This window comes from Schistocerca serialis, chromosome 8 (genome assembly GCF_023864345.2).
Source record: "Schistocerca serialis cubense isolate TAMUIC-IGC-003099 chromosome 8, iqSchSeri2.2, whole genome shotgun sequence".
In the NCBI taxonomy this organism is placed as follows: Eukaryota; Metazoa; Arthropoda; class Insecta; order Orthoptera; family Acrididae; genus Schistocerca; species Schistocerca serialis.
Genome location: NC_064645.1, coordinates 522,790,710 through 522,803,928, shown reverse-complemented (window position 1 = coordinate 522,803,928; position 13,219 = coordinate 522,790,710).

Genomic DNA, 13,219 nt, shown 5'->3' with positions numbered 1-13,219 from the left:
TATTGGTCTCAAGCTACACAAGACCGTGTAAAACATGGCATCATAATGATGAAACATTTCGAACAATCTGAATTCTCCAGTCTTGTGAAATATTTTGAAGACATGTTGCACAAGAATCAGTACCTGTCAAACCCATACAGCCCCTCAGAACTCATCCGCATTTGCTTAATCAAATTACCTGAACATTTACGACATATTATTTTGGCAGGACGTTGCAAAGACGACATTGAAGCTTTTCAGGGACTGTTACAAGAACTGGAAAGTGACACTGACAATCGCGGAACGCAGGAGCACAACAATTACAGATCACATCAGTCGCAATTCCGCGATGAAAGAAATAATAACTGGACGCGACAAGGCTATTCTCACAACACAAATCGTGACCGAAACAGACACCACCCGTATTACAACCGTTGGCAGAGTAGTAATAACTACAGGGAAAGATCACCTCTCCGTGGTAATGACTATCACAGAGACAATCTGAGAAACAGACAATTTGGGAACCAAAACAATTATTATCAAGGGAGGCAGAATACCTTCAGACGCAACAGTTCGGCGCACAGTTACGATTCAGGGAGAAATTCTCCACCACGTGACGGACAAGGAAGAAACTACAGAATCTACCGACATGACGACAGACGATATGATCATAACGACAGACGTCAATTTCATCAGAACTGGCGGGATTCTAACACGGCTGGGCCCTCTCGGCAAGGTGAATTTGTAGAAGTTAGGTCTCATAATCCCAATAACGACGCGCACCAACAAAGAGACAGACAATGACTCGCACCGCAGGCAGCCGCGTGCGCCGGCTGGCTCAGAGAAAAATAACAAAGACGCGAACCTTGAGAAAAGATTTAGCATTCCTTACCGACGTGTAAAACATGACAATTGCTTTGCAGTTGAAAGTCTGCGTACTGGGAAGAGTAAAGGTTTACACAACATTTCACATGTACAACCGTTTATTGAAAGATAATCTGCTTTTTAACTTAGTCTTTGCCATAAAATTTTTCGCTTCACATTACTAATATGCATTGTCAGACTTAGAATCTGTTAACATGCAACAATGTTTGAAGTTAAATATCCAGTCAGAACCAAGAGAACTTATTTAAACAGAAATTACGAATGCATTGTTATTGTGAACAGACGACACAGTGTTATCGTGTGTGTACATTCTTGCTTGTTAGTGGCACGTTTACGTAACGACTATAAGGCTTACATACTTAGAACATTTACCAGTACTGCTAATGAGATTTTAATGCAACATTTTGGTTTACTTGAAAATATATTCTGGATTTAAAGTACTTTCAGTGAGATACCAGATGGCACAGTGGTTAGTTTATGTGACAGCTACACGATTTTATCACGACGCTACTAATGAGTGACAATTTACAATGTTGCTTTTGCAGTGTTCTGTTTTATATCTGCACAGTTTTCTGTTTTATTCTGGAAAGTAAAACAGGTTTTAGTAGTAACTTTTGTGGTATAGCTACAATGAGACTGCCTTTTCCGTAGCACAACAATACGTTACAGCACAGTACTTTCCTCATCACGGCACTAAGCGTAATAACTAAGACATTTATACGCAAAGCATTTCACTTTTTGTGTATTATGAGGTAAGTACATTGACTTCTGCAGAACTTAGCTTTCGGAGGACGATAACTACGACACTTCCACACAGATTATGTTGCAACAAGACGCACATTTAGCGCTACAGTACACGTATTTGAGTGATTAATTTTGTACTTAAAACATTTATTTTTAAAGATTTTTGAATTACAAAGAAAGTTTTCCGTGATACATTTCATTCCATTGCTGTAATCTGTAACACCTGAGGGTATAATTACATTAATCCTCAGGGGGGTACACGCTCACTTTGTGTACCATGTGTTTGGCAAGCACAAGGAGCCCTAGCTAATATGGTATTTGCTTATACAACTTTACACTTCTGTACCATATTTCTCTAACACACAATTACACAACTATCTGATTATTTGACAGAGAAACTAACATTTTTTTTTTTTTACTACGTCAGTGACAGATGTTTACGCAATTACACAGTTGGATAACTTCACACTTATGAAATTGTATTTTGTCTGTACTGTGTGAACTGTTCATATTTTTTTGGACCCATTGTGATACTATGAGAGCTTTGAATGATGTATTTGGTATGGGATCATGATTTTTAAAGTACGTTTGAGGCAGATGACACTTTTGACATGAGCAGAGAATTTTTTTAGGTTTTGAAATTATTGCAGAAAGCTACGACGTTTTTGAGATTTGACTGAGGTGTTATGATGTTATTTTTACGACGACGATGTGTATTATGCTGCTGAGGTATGTTTATGATTAATAGGCTGATGCTATATGAGTTATTTGATTAAGCCACGTAGCTGTTATGATGAAATATTGAAGAAGTGTCGACGAATATGGTAAGGAATAATGAGTAGTGATTAGGGACTCTGATTTGTGAAAAAGGTTGTTGGAAACCAAGAATCGTACTTTAAGAGTTATGAAATGTGTGTATATGAGTGAATGTATCACAATGCTGGCGAAAATTTTTTGGACACTGTTATATCAATAGCATTTTGTTTCTACAGATTTGCAACGCTAATTCTTGACCTGTGAAATATTTTTATGTGAGACTGTCACTGTAGCGGAAACTGCTGTCGTAAATATTTCCGTAAGAAAGTTAAGTGACCACCTGCATGTAATGCGTCGTGGGCACCCAGCTGTGTCAGACGCCTGGAGAAAAAGCCATTATTGCGAGCCCTTTTCAGCGGCACAGGTAGAACAAAAAAAAAGGGGAGGCCATTATCCTCGGAAATATTCTTACATCTGCAAACCTGATAATGACAAGTGTCTTTCTACGAGAATTGAGAGCTACTGACTTACGAAATGTCACATAGCTATTGAATGATGTTTTTATGCTTTGGTTTGCGTAATTGCTTATTTCATTTGATATCTGGTTTCCAGCTGTGTTGCAGCATTGCTTTTATAAAATAAAATGCATTTGCTAATGTGAACACTTTCTGTCAACAGATCTATTAAATGATAATTTTGTAATCCACATTCTTAAAAAAAAAAAAAGGAGCACTTGGAAAGGAAAGAACACTAAGAAGGAACTAGTAACAGTAACACATAATTTTCTTTTCAAGTACATGGTAATATTTTTTTATAATAAATTGTTGTGGTGCACCACTTTAATTACATAGACATTAAGATGTGAATATACACTTCCCTTATCTGCATTGTTGTTTTTACTGTAATATCTTTTCTGCTTGAGCTATGTCATGTTTAGATATAAGTTATTTCTGCTGCTATTTGCCAGGCATAGTGCTACTAAATTTCACTTTGTATTACTCTGTTAAGCTAGTTTTACTATTGATTTATTTTTATTTTTGCTGCTCATTGCATTATATCAGTTGTAATTTATGCTGCTTGCTTTGCCTTTTGTATTTTTTATCATTGCTGTTTGTGTTACTTATTTTGTGCTGCTGCATTGCCTCGTCCCTTAGTTTAGCATCTGAGCTCAGTAGATTTAAGTTAGCTTAAGAGGGGTAGACTATATAAGAAACTAACTATGATGAATTGGAAGAAATGCATTTAGACGCTATAAGAAAATGGTTTGGCCAAAAAAAAAAAAAAAAAAAAAAAAAAAAAAAAAGTATTTTAGGTAGGATTTTCTTGGAAATAAATGATGAGGTAAGATAATGGAAAATAAAAATGAGGTAAGAAACGTGTGAACATATAAACACAGAAAGCATGCTTAGTTAGAATTTTTTTGGTGGAAACAAAGGATGAAATAAGAGGAAAGATATATGAAGTTTTGGGTTGGACTGCAGTACCACATGTTACACTGAAAACGAACCCTGTCCTTTCCTTTTGTGTTATCCCACTATGTGTTTGTGTACCCTTGTGTATTTGTTTTCTTCCTGTCTCTGTGTAGTTTCATAGAATTTTTTCTTCTTTTAATATTAAGCTACATTCACTATGATGAGGAATACTGTTATTCTCGAATATAATTGGCATTAATAATATGTTATTTACTTTGTAAAGATGTTAGACATTATTAATTCTGTTCTGTCTAATGCTCATGTGTGAAGTTGATGTTTCAAAAGTTATTGTGACCTTTTATGTATGTACTCATGTCATAATTCCACTGATGTATATGTTAGTTCGATTCTTTTGTAAAGCCTGTACTACAAATGTTATCTGTATTGTTATGTTCTTTAATGATGCATTTTGTACCTTTGTTATTGTATTCTTCTGTTATAAAATTGTAATTGTCACCAGTTCATGATATTATTAACTTGTAAGTTACATTTCACTGCACACGTTTCTGTTGGTCATAGTATATGGACAATATGTGAGAAGTAGGGACTGTTAGTGTTTGCACGTGTGTTAATGATTCAGCAAGGGACTGGATAACAGCATTGCTGGTTCTAAGGACAATTCCAAAAACTTTGTGAGTGCACAAGTGGTGGTTTATGGACTTGCTACATTATCCGCAAGACTCTTCAATGGTGATTGTGCACCTGCACAGTCACAACAGATGGCTGCTGGCTATCTCTACAAGGACTGCAGTGGGTCTGCATCTTTGATGGCCCACCATTACCATTATCTCTACAAGGACTACAGTGGGTCTGCACCTCTGGTGGCCCACCAATACCGTAATCTCTACCAGGACTACAGTGGGTCTGCTCTGTGATGACCTAACTACCAATATTCTTCAAAACGTCGAATGACTCTGCTGTGGGTTTGCTCTGTTGTGGAGCATTACCTGTCTGCATGTCAAGAGTCAGCACTGTCTTTCCGTTGGAAGGACAACACTACTTCTTCAAGACTGTATGGAAATCCACTACTTCTGTGTGCATTGTCTTTTACTGCTCAGACTTTGAGAAAAGAAACGGCAGTTTCACTGTGATGAATGATGTGGACTGTCTTTATGGACTGTGAGAAATTTTTAGCTTTTCACCAACATTGTATCAATAAGTGTGTGCATTTGATTTCTTTGTTATTGTAATTATGAAAAATTTTATCAAATCATTATTGGCCACTGCCCAATCCCATTTGTATAATTTTTTGTGGGGAGCATGGGGGCTATGTAAGTAGGCTGTTTAGGTTTTTTTATTGGTAACGCCACCTCTGTATGAAAATCACTGGCTGTGCTGTGTGCAGTCTGTGGCTGCTTTGCATTGTTGTAATACTCGCCATTGTAGTGTTAGGCAGCTGGCTGTGAACAGCGCGTAGTGTTGCGCAGTTGGAGGTGAGCCGCCAGCAGTGGTGGATGTGGGGAGAGAGATGGCGGAGATTTGTAATTTGTCATGAACTGCTATATTTATATATGATGATATCAAGGTAAATACATTGTTTGTTCTCTATTAATATCTTTCATTTGCTAACTATCCCTATCAGTAGTTAGTGCCTTCCATAGTTTGAATCTTTTATTTAGCTGGCAGTAGTGGCGCTCGCTGTATTGCAGTAGCTTGAGCAGCGAATATTTTTGTGAGGTAAGTGATTTGTGAAAGGTATTGTTTAATGTTAGTCAGGGCCATTCTTTTGTAGAGATTTTTGAAAGTCAGATTGCGTTGCGCTAACAAAATATTGTGTGTCAGGTTAAGCACAGTCTTGTATAATTTTTCAAAGGGGACGTTTCAGTATGAATATCAAGATCTCAGATGGCAACCCAGTTCTAAGCAAAGAAGGGAAGGCAGAAAGGTGGAAGGAGTATATAGAGGGTTTATACAAGAGCGATGTACTTGAGGACAATATTATGGAAATGGAAGAGGATGTAGATGAAGATGAAATGGGAGATACGATACTGCGTGAAGAGTTTGACAGAGCACTGAAAGACCTGAGTCGAAACAAGGCCCCCGGAGTAGACAACATTCCATTAGAACTACTGACGGCCTTGGGAGAGCCAGTCCTGACAAGACTCTACCATCTGGTGAGCAATTTGTATGAGACTGGTGAAATACCCTCAGACTTCAAGAAGAATATAATAATTCCAATCCCAAAGGAAGTAGGTGTTGACAGATGTGAAAATTACCGAACTATCAGTTTAATAAGTCACAGCTGCAAAATACTAACGCGAATTCTTTACAGACGAATGGAAAAACTGGTAGAAGCGGACCTCAGGGAAGATCAGTTTGGATTCCGTAGAAATGTTGGAACACGTGAGGCAATACTAACCTTACGACTTATTTTAGAAGAAAGATTAAGGAAAGGCAAACCTACGTTTCTAGCTTTTGTAGACTTAGGGAAAGCTATTGACAATATTGACTGGAATACTCTCTTTCACATTCTAAAGGTAGCAGGGGTAAAATACAGGGAGCGAAAGGCTATTTACAATTTGTACAGAAACCAGATGGCAGTTATAAGAGTCGAGGGGCATGAAAGGGAAGCAGTGTTTGGGAAAGGAGTGAGACAGGGTTGTAACCTTTCCCCGATGTTATTCAATCTGTATATTGAGCAAGCAGTAAAGGAAATAAAAGAAAAATTCGGAGTAGGTATTAAAATTCATGGAGAAGAAATAAAAACTTTGAGGTTCGCCGATGACATTATAATTCTGTCAGAGACAGCAAACGGTTTGGAAGAGCCGTTGAACGGAATGGACAGTATCTTGAAAGGAGGATGTAAGATGAACATCAACAAAAGTAAAACGAGGATAATGGAATGTAGTCAAATTAAATCGGGTAATGCTGAGGGAATTAGATTAGGAAATGAGACACTTCAAGTAGTAAAAGAGTTTTGCTATTTGGGGAGCAAAATAACTGATGATGGTCGAAGTAGAGAGGATATAAAATGTAGAGTGGCAATGGCAAGGAAATCGTTTCTGAAGAAGAGAAATTTGTTAACATCGAGTATAGATTTAAGTGTCAAGAAGTCGTTTCTGAAAGAATTTGTATGGAGTGTAGCCATGTATGGAAGTGAAACATGGACGATAACTAGTATGGACAAGAAGATAATAGAAGCTTTCGAAATGTGGTGCTACAGAAGAATGCTGAAGATAAGGTGGGTAGATCATGTAACTAATGAGGAGGTATTGAATAGGTGTGGGGAGAAGAGAAGTTTGTGGCACAACTTGACTAGAAGAAGGGATAGGTTGGTAGGACATGTTTTGAGGCATCAAGGGATCACAAATTTAGCATTGGAGGGCAGCGTGGAGGGTTAAAAATCGTAGAGGGAGACCAAGAGATGAATACACTAAGCAGATTCAGAAGGATGTAGGTTGCAGTAGGTACTGGGAGATGAAGAAGCTTGCAGAGGATAGAGTAGCATGGAGAGCTGCATCAAACCAGTCTCAGGACTGAAGACCACAACAACAACAAGAACAACAACCGCTGGTCTATAACTAAGGTATCAGGCACTTCAATTTTCAGTGTCCAATTGTGCTACAGTACTTGCCTTTTGATCTGGAATTGCTTTCATTACTAGGTACCGTGAGAAACATTGATGATCGTAAGCACATACATATTCTTTACAGGTGTACTGGCAATGGTTAACAAATACCTATAAGTAGCATTTAAAATGACTTCGACGCCTCTGGTAACGTCTGTGAAGGGATTTTTTGGTGCAAAGAATCCACTCTCTGAGCACGTGGTACACAGCCGTTGACATATTTCACCACGCTACTCTTCCAGTTCCCCACCAAAACCATTCCGCAATACGCCTATCTGTTGTTCGTACGTCGCCACGATTTGAAATAACATGCTCAGGAGCCTGTTGTAACACTTTCTTTTGGAATTGTGTACCGAATACCCTTATACATGATAAAGTTCAGTTTGACTTAAAAGCCTAACACTCTTTACTATCTGCCTGTGCTTGCTGCTATTCAAATATAATCTTGTCCAGAGTACTCAGCATGGCTACTTTGCGGCTTTGTTTATCTGCATTTGTTTGGACCGTCTCGTAATCGATCTCACTGAACTTGAGAAGCCAGGGTCTTATCCGAACTATGAAATGCATCACTAACTCAGCTATAGACCTGTTTCACTGCTGACATCATTAGGAAAAAATATCTTAGAAGGTGATTTATCATAGAATAATATCTCACCTTAGCAATGAAAATATCCTCAGAAAATCACAGTTAGGGTTTTAAAAGAGGTGCTCTATTGAGAAAGCCATTTGCATGTTAACTCGCCACGTTTTACAATGATTAAATTATGAAGTAACATCGGTTGGTATTTCCTGAAACCTACTTAAGGCCTCTTACTGAATGAATCACAATATACTCCCAGATAAATTGAAATTTTGTGAGACTGATTGTACAGCCAACCAATGGATAATGTCATATCTAACCAAGTAAATCCAGAACGTTGTACTTAATAATTCAGGAATTATAGTCCAGGGGCATGAATAACCAAGGATCAGACTTGGGTCTGCTATTGTTCCACACATATTTAAACGATCTTTGGTCTAATATACAACAAACAGAAATAGTTCTGGGTGCATACGACACCGGTGCCAAAATCAGTCCAAGCATACATACAGAAACAGAACAAATGGTAAACAATATTTTTAAAAGTGTCATTAACTGCTTTTCTGCGAGTTGTCTCGCAGTCAATATAAAAAAGATACAAATGTTTTCAGAGGTATCGTTGACTGGTTTTCTGCGAATGGTCTCACCCTCCATTTTAATAAGACTCAGCATATTGAGCTCTGCGTATCTGGAGGTAGTACACCAATGATAACGGTATCACACTGTAAGGAAATAATGAATAGGGTGGAATCTTCAAAATGATGAGAATATAAACAGGAAAAAGCACATTTTGGAACTCCTTAAAAAGGTTAGTTCAGACTCTTCTGCAATTATAAATTTTGCAGACGTTGGCGAGAGACAAATCGGCAACTCGTCGTGTTCTCCGTGTTTTCTTTCAATAACGTCGTATGGAATAATGTTCTGTGCCAAGTCATCTTTAAAAAAGAAACTCTTCATTGCTCAAAATACGTGCTGTAAGAATAATATATGATTCTCACCCGTGATCACCTTTAGACATCCGTGTAAGCAGTGGAGCATTGTGACTCCCTTTACACAATTAATTTATTTGCTGCTGAAGACTTTTGTAAATATTTCACTTCACTTCAAAAGGAACAACGATGTACGTAATTACAAGAGGGAAATTCGACCCGAGTTGAGTGCCATTCCGCGGCACTCGTCATAAAAATCGCCGCTTTCTGAATATGACTAAGTGAATAATTCAATTTCGGAATATCCTCCTCATTTGGTGTGCTGAACAATATTTTTATTAATAATCTCCCCCAATTAACAAACCTAATTTTCTCTTAACTATAGTCTGTGATGCAATATCTAACAGCTGTGATAACTGTGCTCATAATTTACCGTAGATAAACTGTGACTAAGACAACTCCCTTGTAAGTCCCATATAACCTTCACTCCTCTGTAGCTCTTCAAACAATTCCGAAAGAAAATCTTCTAGTCTCCGAATTTCATTCCTCATTTCAATATCCGCTGATACCTCATAAGGAAGATAACCGACTGTCTAGAGAAGAACACAAATCATACAAGTGTTGACCGACAACCAAGCGTTCTCCTCCACTCCCGCTAATGTATGACAAACCCAGGACAACATCCAGGATGACATCACAAAATCGTCACCTGAGGATAGGAACCATCCATCATCGCCCTCTTTCCTAAGAGAATAACTAACGATAAGCAGAAAGAAGAAAAAATAGTAACAAGTACCTGACAGTAATACTATAGTAATACAAGAAAAGTATATGTTTCAATGTTACGAAAACACTAAATCCACCCGAACACAACACAATAATCTTAATATAGTTTGTACCAAAATCTGAAACACAGGACTCAAAATTTATTTTTCAAGCATTCGAAGTCTTAGTTGCAAAAGCAACCGGGAATGGAGCCCCTGACTGCTTAATGAATTTTGGCATGTATTAAAATACATGAGTGTGCAAATCAGGTAGTAGTTAGTTTTCGCCTTGTAACTTCAAATTACTGTTGTTCACATGTTTAGTTAAATCTGAACAAAATGATAACTTCCATAGCTACTCAGCGTTCTGTGACAACTGAGATCGATTCCTTTCATTCAGAAAGTTTCAATTCTTGCTAGGAGCCCAAAAACCGAGTCAGAGCTTTTCCACAGATAAGCCAGCGCACTGGTGCATAATATGGTAAATCATTTTCTTCAGTCTCTTCAGTAAACTCGCGGAGTTGACGATGACTGAGAGTATGTGTTCTTTTATGCAGCTGACATGAGTGTCTTTAAGACTTCTGATATATTCAAGCATTTTCCACGCAGGAACTGTTGATGAATGGGGGAACGTGCGATTAATGGTTTAGATCCACCGACATTTTCTATCGCCTTTGACACTACGGCAATGATACTTGTGTTTTCTCCACAAATGTTTTTGCCACTATTAGTTCTGACACACCTTAAGTTATTCCGTTGAAGACTGTTTTACTCAACAGCATTTTCTACGCCTTTAGAAAGTTCTTCTCTCGTGGCAATGCCGTGAATGCCATGAACGTCAAGAAACTCTTCATAATCTTCATAATTTTTGTTCATCCATTCAATAAGAATTAACACCTGTGCACTATCCGAATCACAAGCTGACTCATTCGGAACCGACGACAACCACCCATTGTGTTGGGTTATCCCAGAAAACTGAGTTATGTATTTAGATTCCAGCTGCAGCGTTTGCAGAACAACTGATATTTTTAAATAAATTAGCTTTCTCTGGAGACATTTCTTCAGCATCTGCAGTCATGCAATCCTTTATTAATTTGCAGTCAGAAAATGGTTTTCCATGTTTTGTTACTGAGCCATGGTGAAACTAGGAGAGTTGCTGCTTGTTGTTCTGTTTTTACTTTCGTAAAACAACATTTTCTGAGATTTCAAACCACGTTTCAAACAAGCATAATTTCTAACTTTTAGTATCTTGTAAATTTAGAATAGTTTTCAGAATTTTTAGTCTCATAATGTATTCCTTGAGAACTGATATTATTTTATTGCAAATTATACACGTTGACTTATTACCTCACTCAATTACGAAATAAAGACGTCCCCATTGCTCTTGGAAAGTTCAGCACTCACTATCTATCTTCTGTGTCTTTTACATGTTTAGCCGAATCTGTACAAAAGAGACTTGAGTGCAAATCAAATTGACGCCAATTAATAGTATTATGAAGAAGGTTTCTGAGTAAAGAATTGCACTGGATTTATCTTCAAGGGGATTTTATAAAATTAAAAATTCGCTGTTAAATATACCGTATTTCCACGAGGACACCGTAGTCACAAAACACACTAAACTTCTGTACTCTCTACGGAAAACGTCATTATTATATATGAACCATAGACCTTGCCGCTTATGGGGAGGCTTGCCTGCCGTAGGTGGAATCACAACGGAGGGGTATCTGTTGAGAGGCCAGATAAACGTGTGGTTCATGAAGAATGGCAGCAGCCTTTTCAGTAGTTGCAGGGGCTACGGTCTGGATGACTGACTGATGTGGCCTTGTAACACTAACCAAAACGGCCCTGCTGTGCTGGTACTGCGAACATCTGAAAGAGGGGAAACTACAGTCGTAATTTTTCCCGAGGGCATGCAGCTTTACTGTATGGTTAAATGATGATGGCGTCCTCTTGGGTAAAATACTCCGGAGGTAAAATTGTCCCCCATTCGGATCTCCGGGCGGGGACTACTCAAGAGGTCGTCGTTATCAGGAAAAAGCGTGGAATGTAGGATCCCTTAATCGAGTAGGTAGGTTAGAAAATTTAAAAAGGGAAATTGATGGGTTAAAGTTAGATACAGTGGGAAATATTAATGTGCGGTGGCAGAAGGAACAAGACTTTTGGTCAGATGAATACGGGGTTATAAATAGAAAATTAAATAGGGGTAATGCAGGAGTAGGTTTAATAATGAATAAAAAAATTGGAGATCAGCTAAGCTACTAAAAAAAGCATAGTAAACGCATTATTGTGGCCAAGATAGACTCGAAGCCCATGCCTACTACAGTCGTATAAGTTTATATGCAAACTAGCTCTGCAGATGATGAAGAAATGGAAGAAATGTATAATGAGATAAAAGAAATTATTCACGTAGAGAAGGGAGACGAAAATTTAACAGTCATGGGTGACTGGAATTCGAGAGTAGGAAAAGTAAGAGGAGGTAACATAGTAGATGAATATGGATTGGGGGTAAGAAATGAAAGGGAAACCGTCCGATAGAAATTTGCATGGACCATAACTTAATCATAGCTAACACTTGGTTCACGAATCATAAAAGAAGGTTGTATGCATGGAAGTACCCTGGAGATAGTAGAAGGTATCAGACAGATTATATAATGGTAAGACAGAGATTTAGGAATCAGGCTTTAAGTTGTAATACATTTCTAAGGGCAGATGTGGACTCTGACCACAATCTATTGGTTATGAACTGTACATTAAAACTGAAGAAACTGCAAAAAAGTGGGAATTTAAGGGGGATGGGACCTGGTTAAACTGACTAAACCAGAGGTTGTACAGAGTTTCAGGGAGAGCATAAGGGAGCGATTGACAAGAATAGGGAAAAGAAATACAGTAGAAGAAGAATGGGTAGATCTGAGGGATGAAGTAGTGAAGCCAGCAGACGATCAAGTAGGTAAAAAGACGCGGGCTAGTAGAAATCCTTGTGTTGTTGTTGTTGTTGTGGTCTTCAGTCCTGAGACTGGTTTGATGCAGCTCTCCATGCTACTCTATCCTGTGCAAGCTTCTTCATCTCCCAGTACCTACTGCAACCTACATCCTTCTGAATCTGCTTAGTGTATTCATCTCTTGGTCTCCCTCTACGATTTTTACCCACTACGCTGCCCTCCAATACTAAATTGGTGATCCGTTGATGCCTCAGAACATGTCCTACCAACCGATCCCTTCTTCTGGTCAAGTTGTGCCACAAACTTCTCTTCTCCCCAATCCTATTCAATACTTCCTCATTAGTTATGTGATCTACCCATCTAATCTTCAGCATTCTTCTGTAGCACCACATTTCAAAAGCTTCTATTCTCTTCTTGTCCAAACTATTTATCGTCCATGTTTCACTTCCATACATGGCTACACTCCATACAAATACTTTCAGAAATGACTTCCTGACACTTAAATCTATACTCGATGTAAACAAATTTCTCTTCTTCAGAAACGATTTCCTTGCCATTGCCAGTCTCCATTTTATATCCTCTCTACTTCGACCATTATCAGTT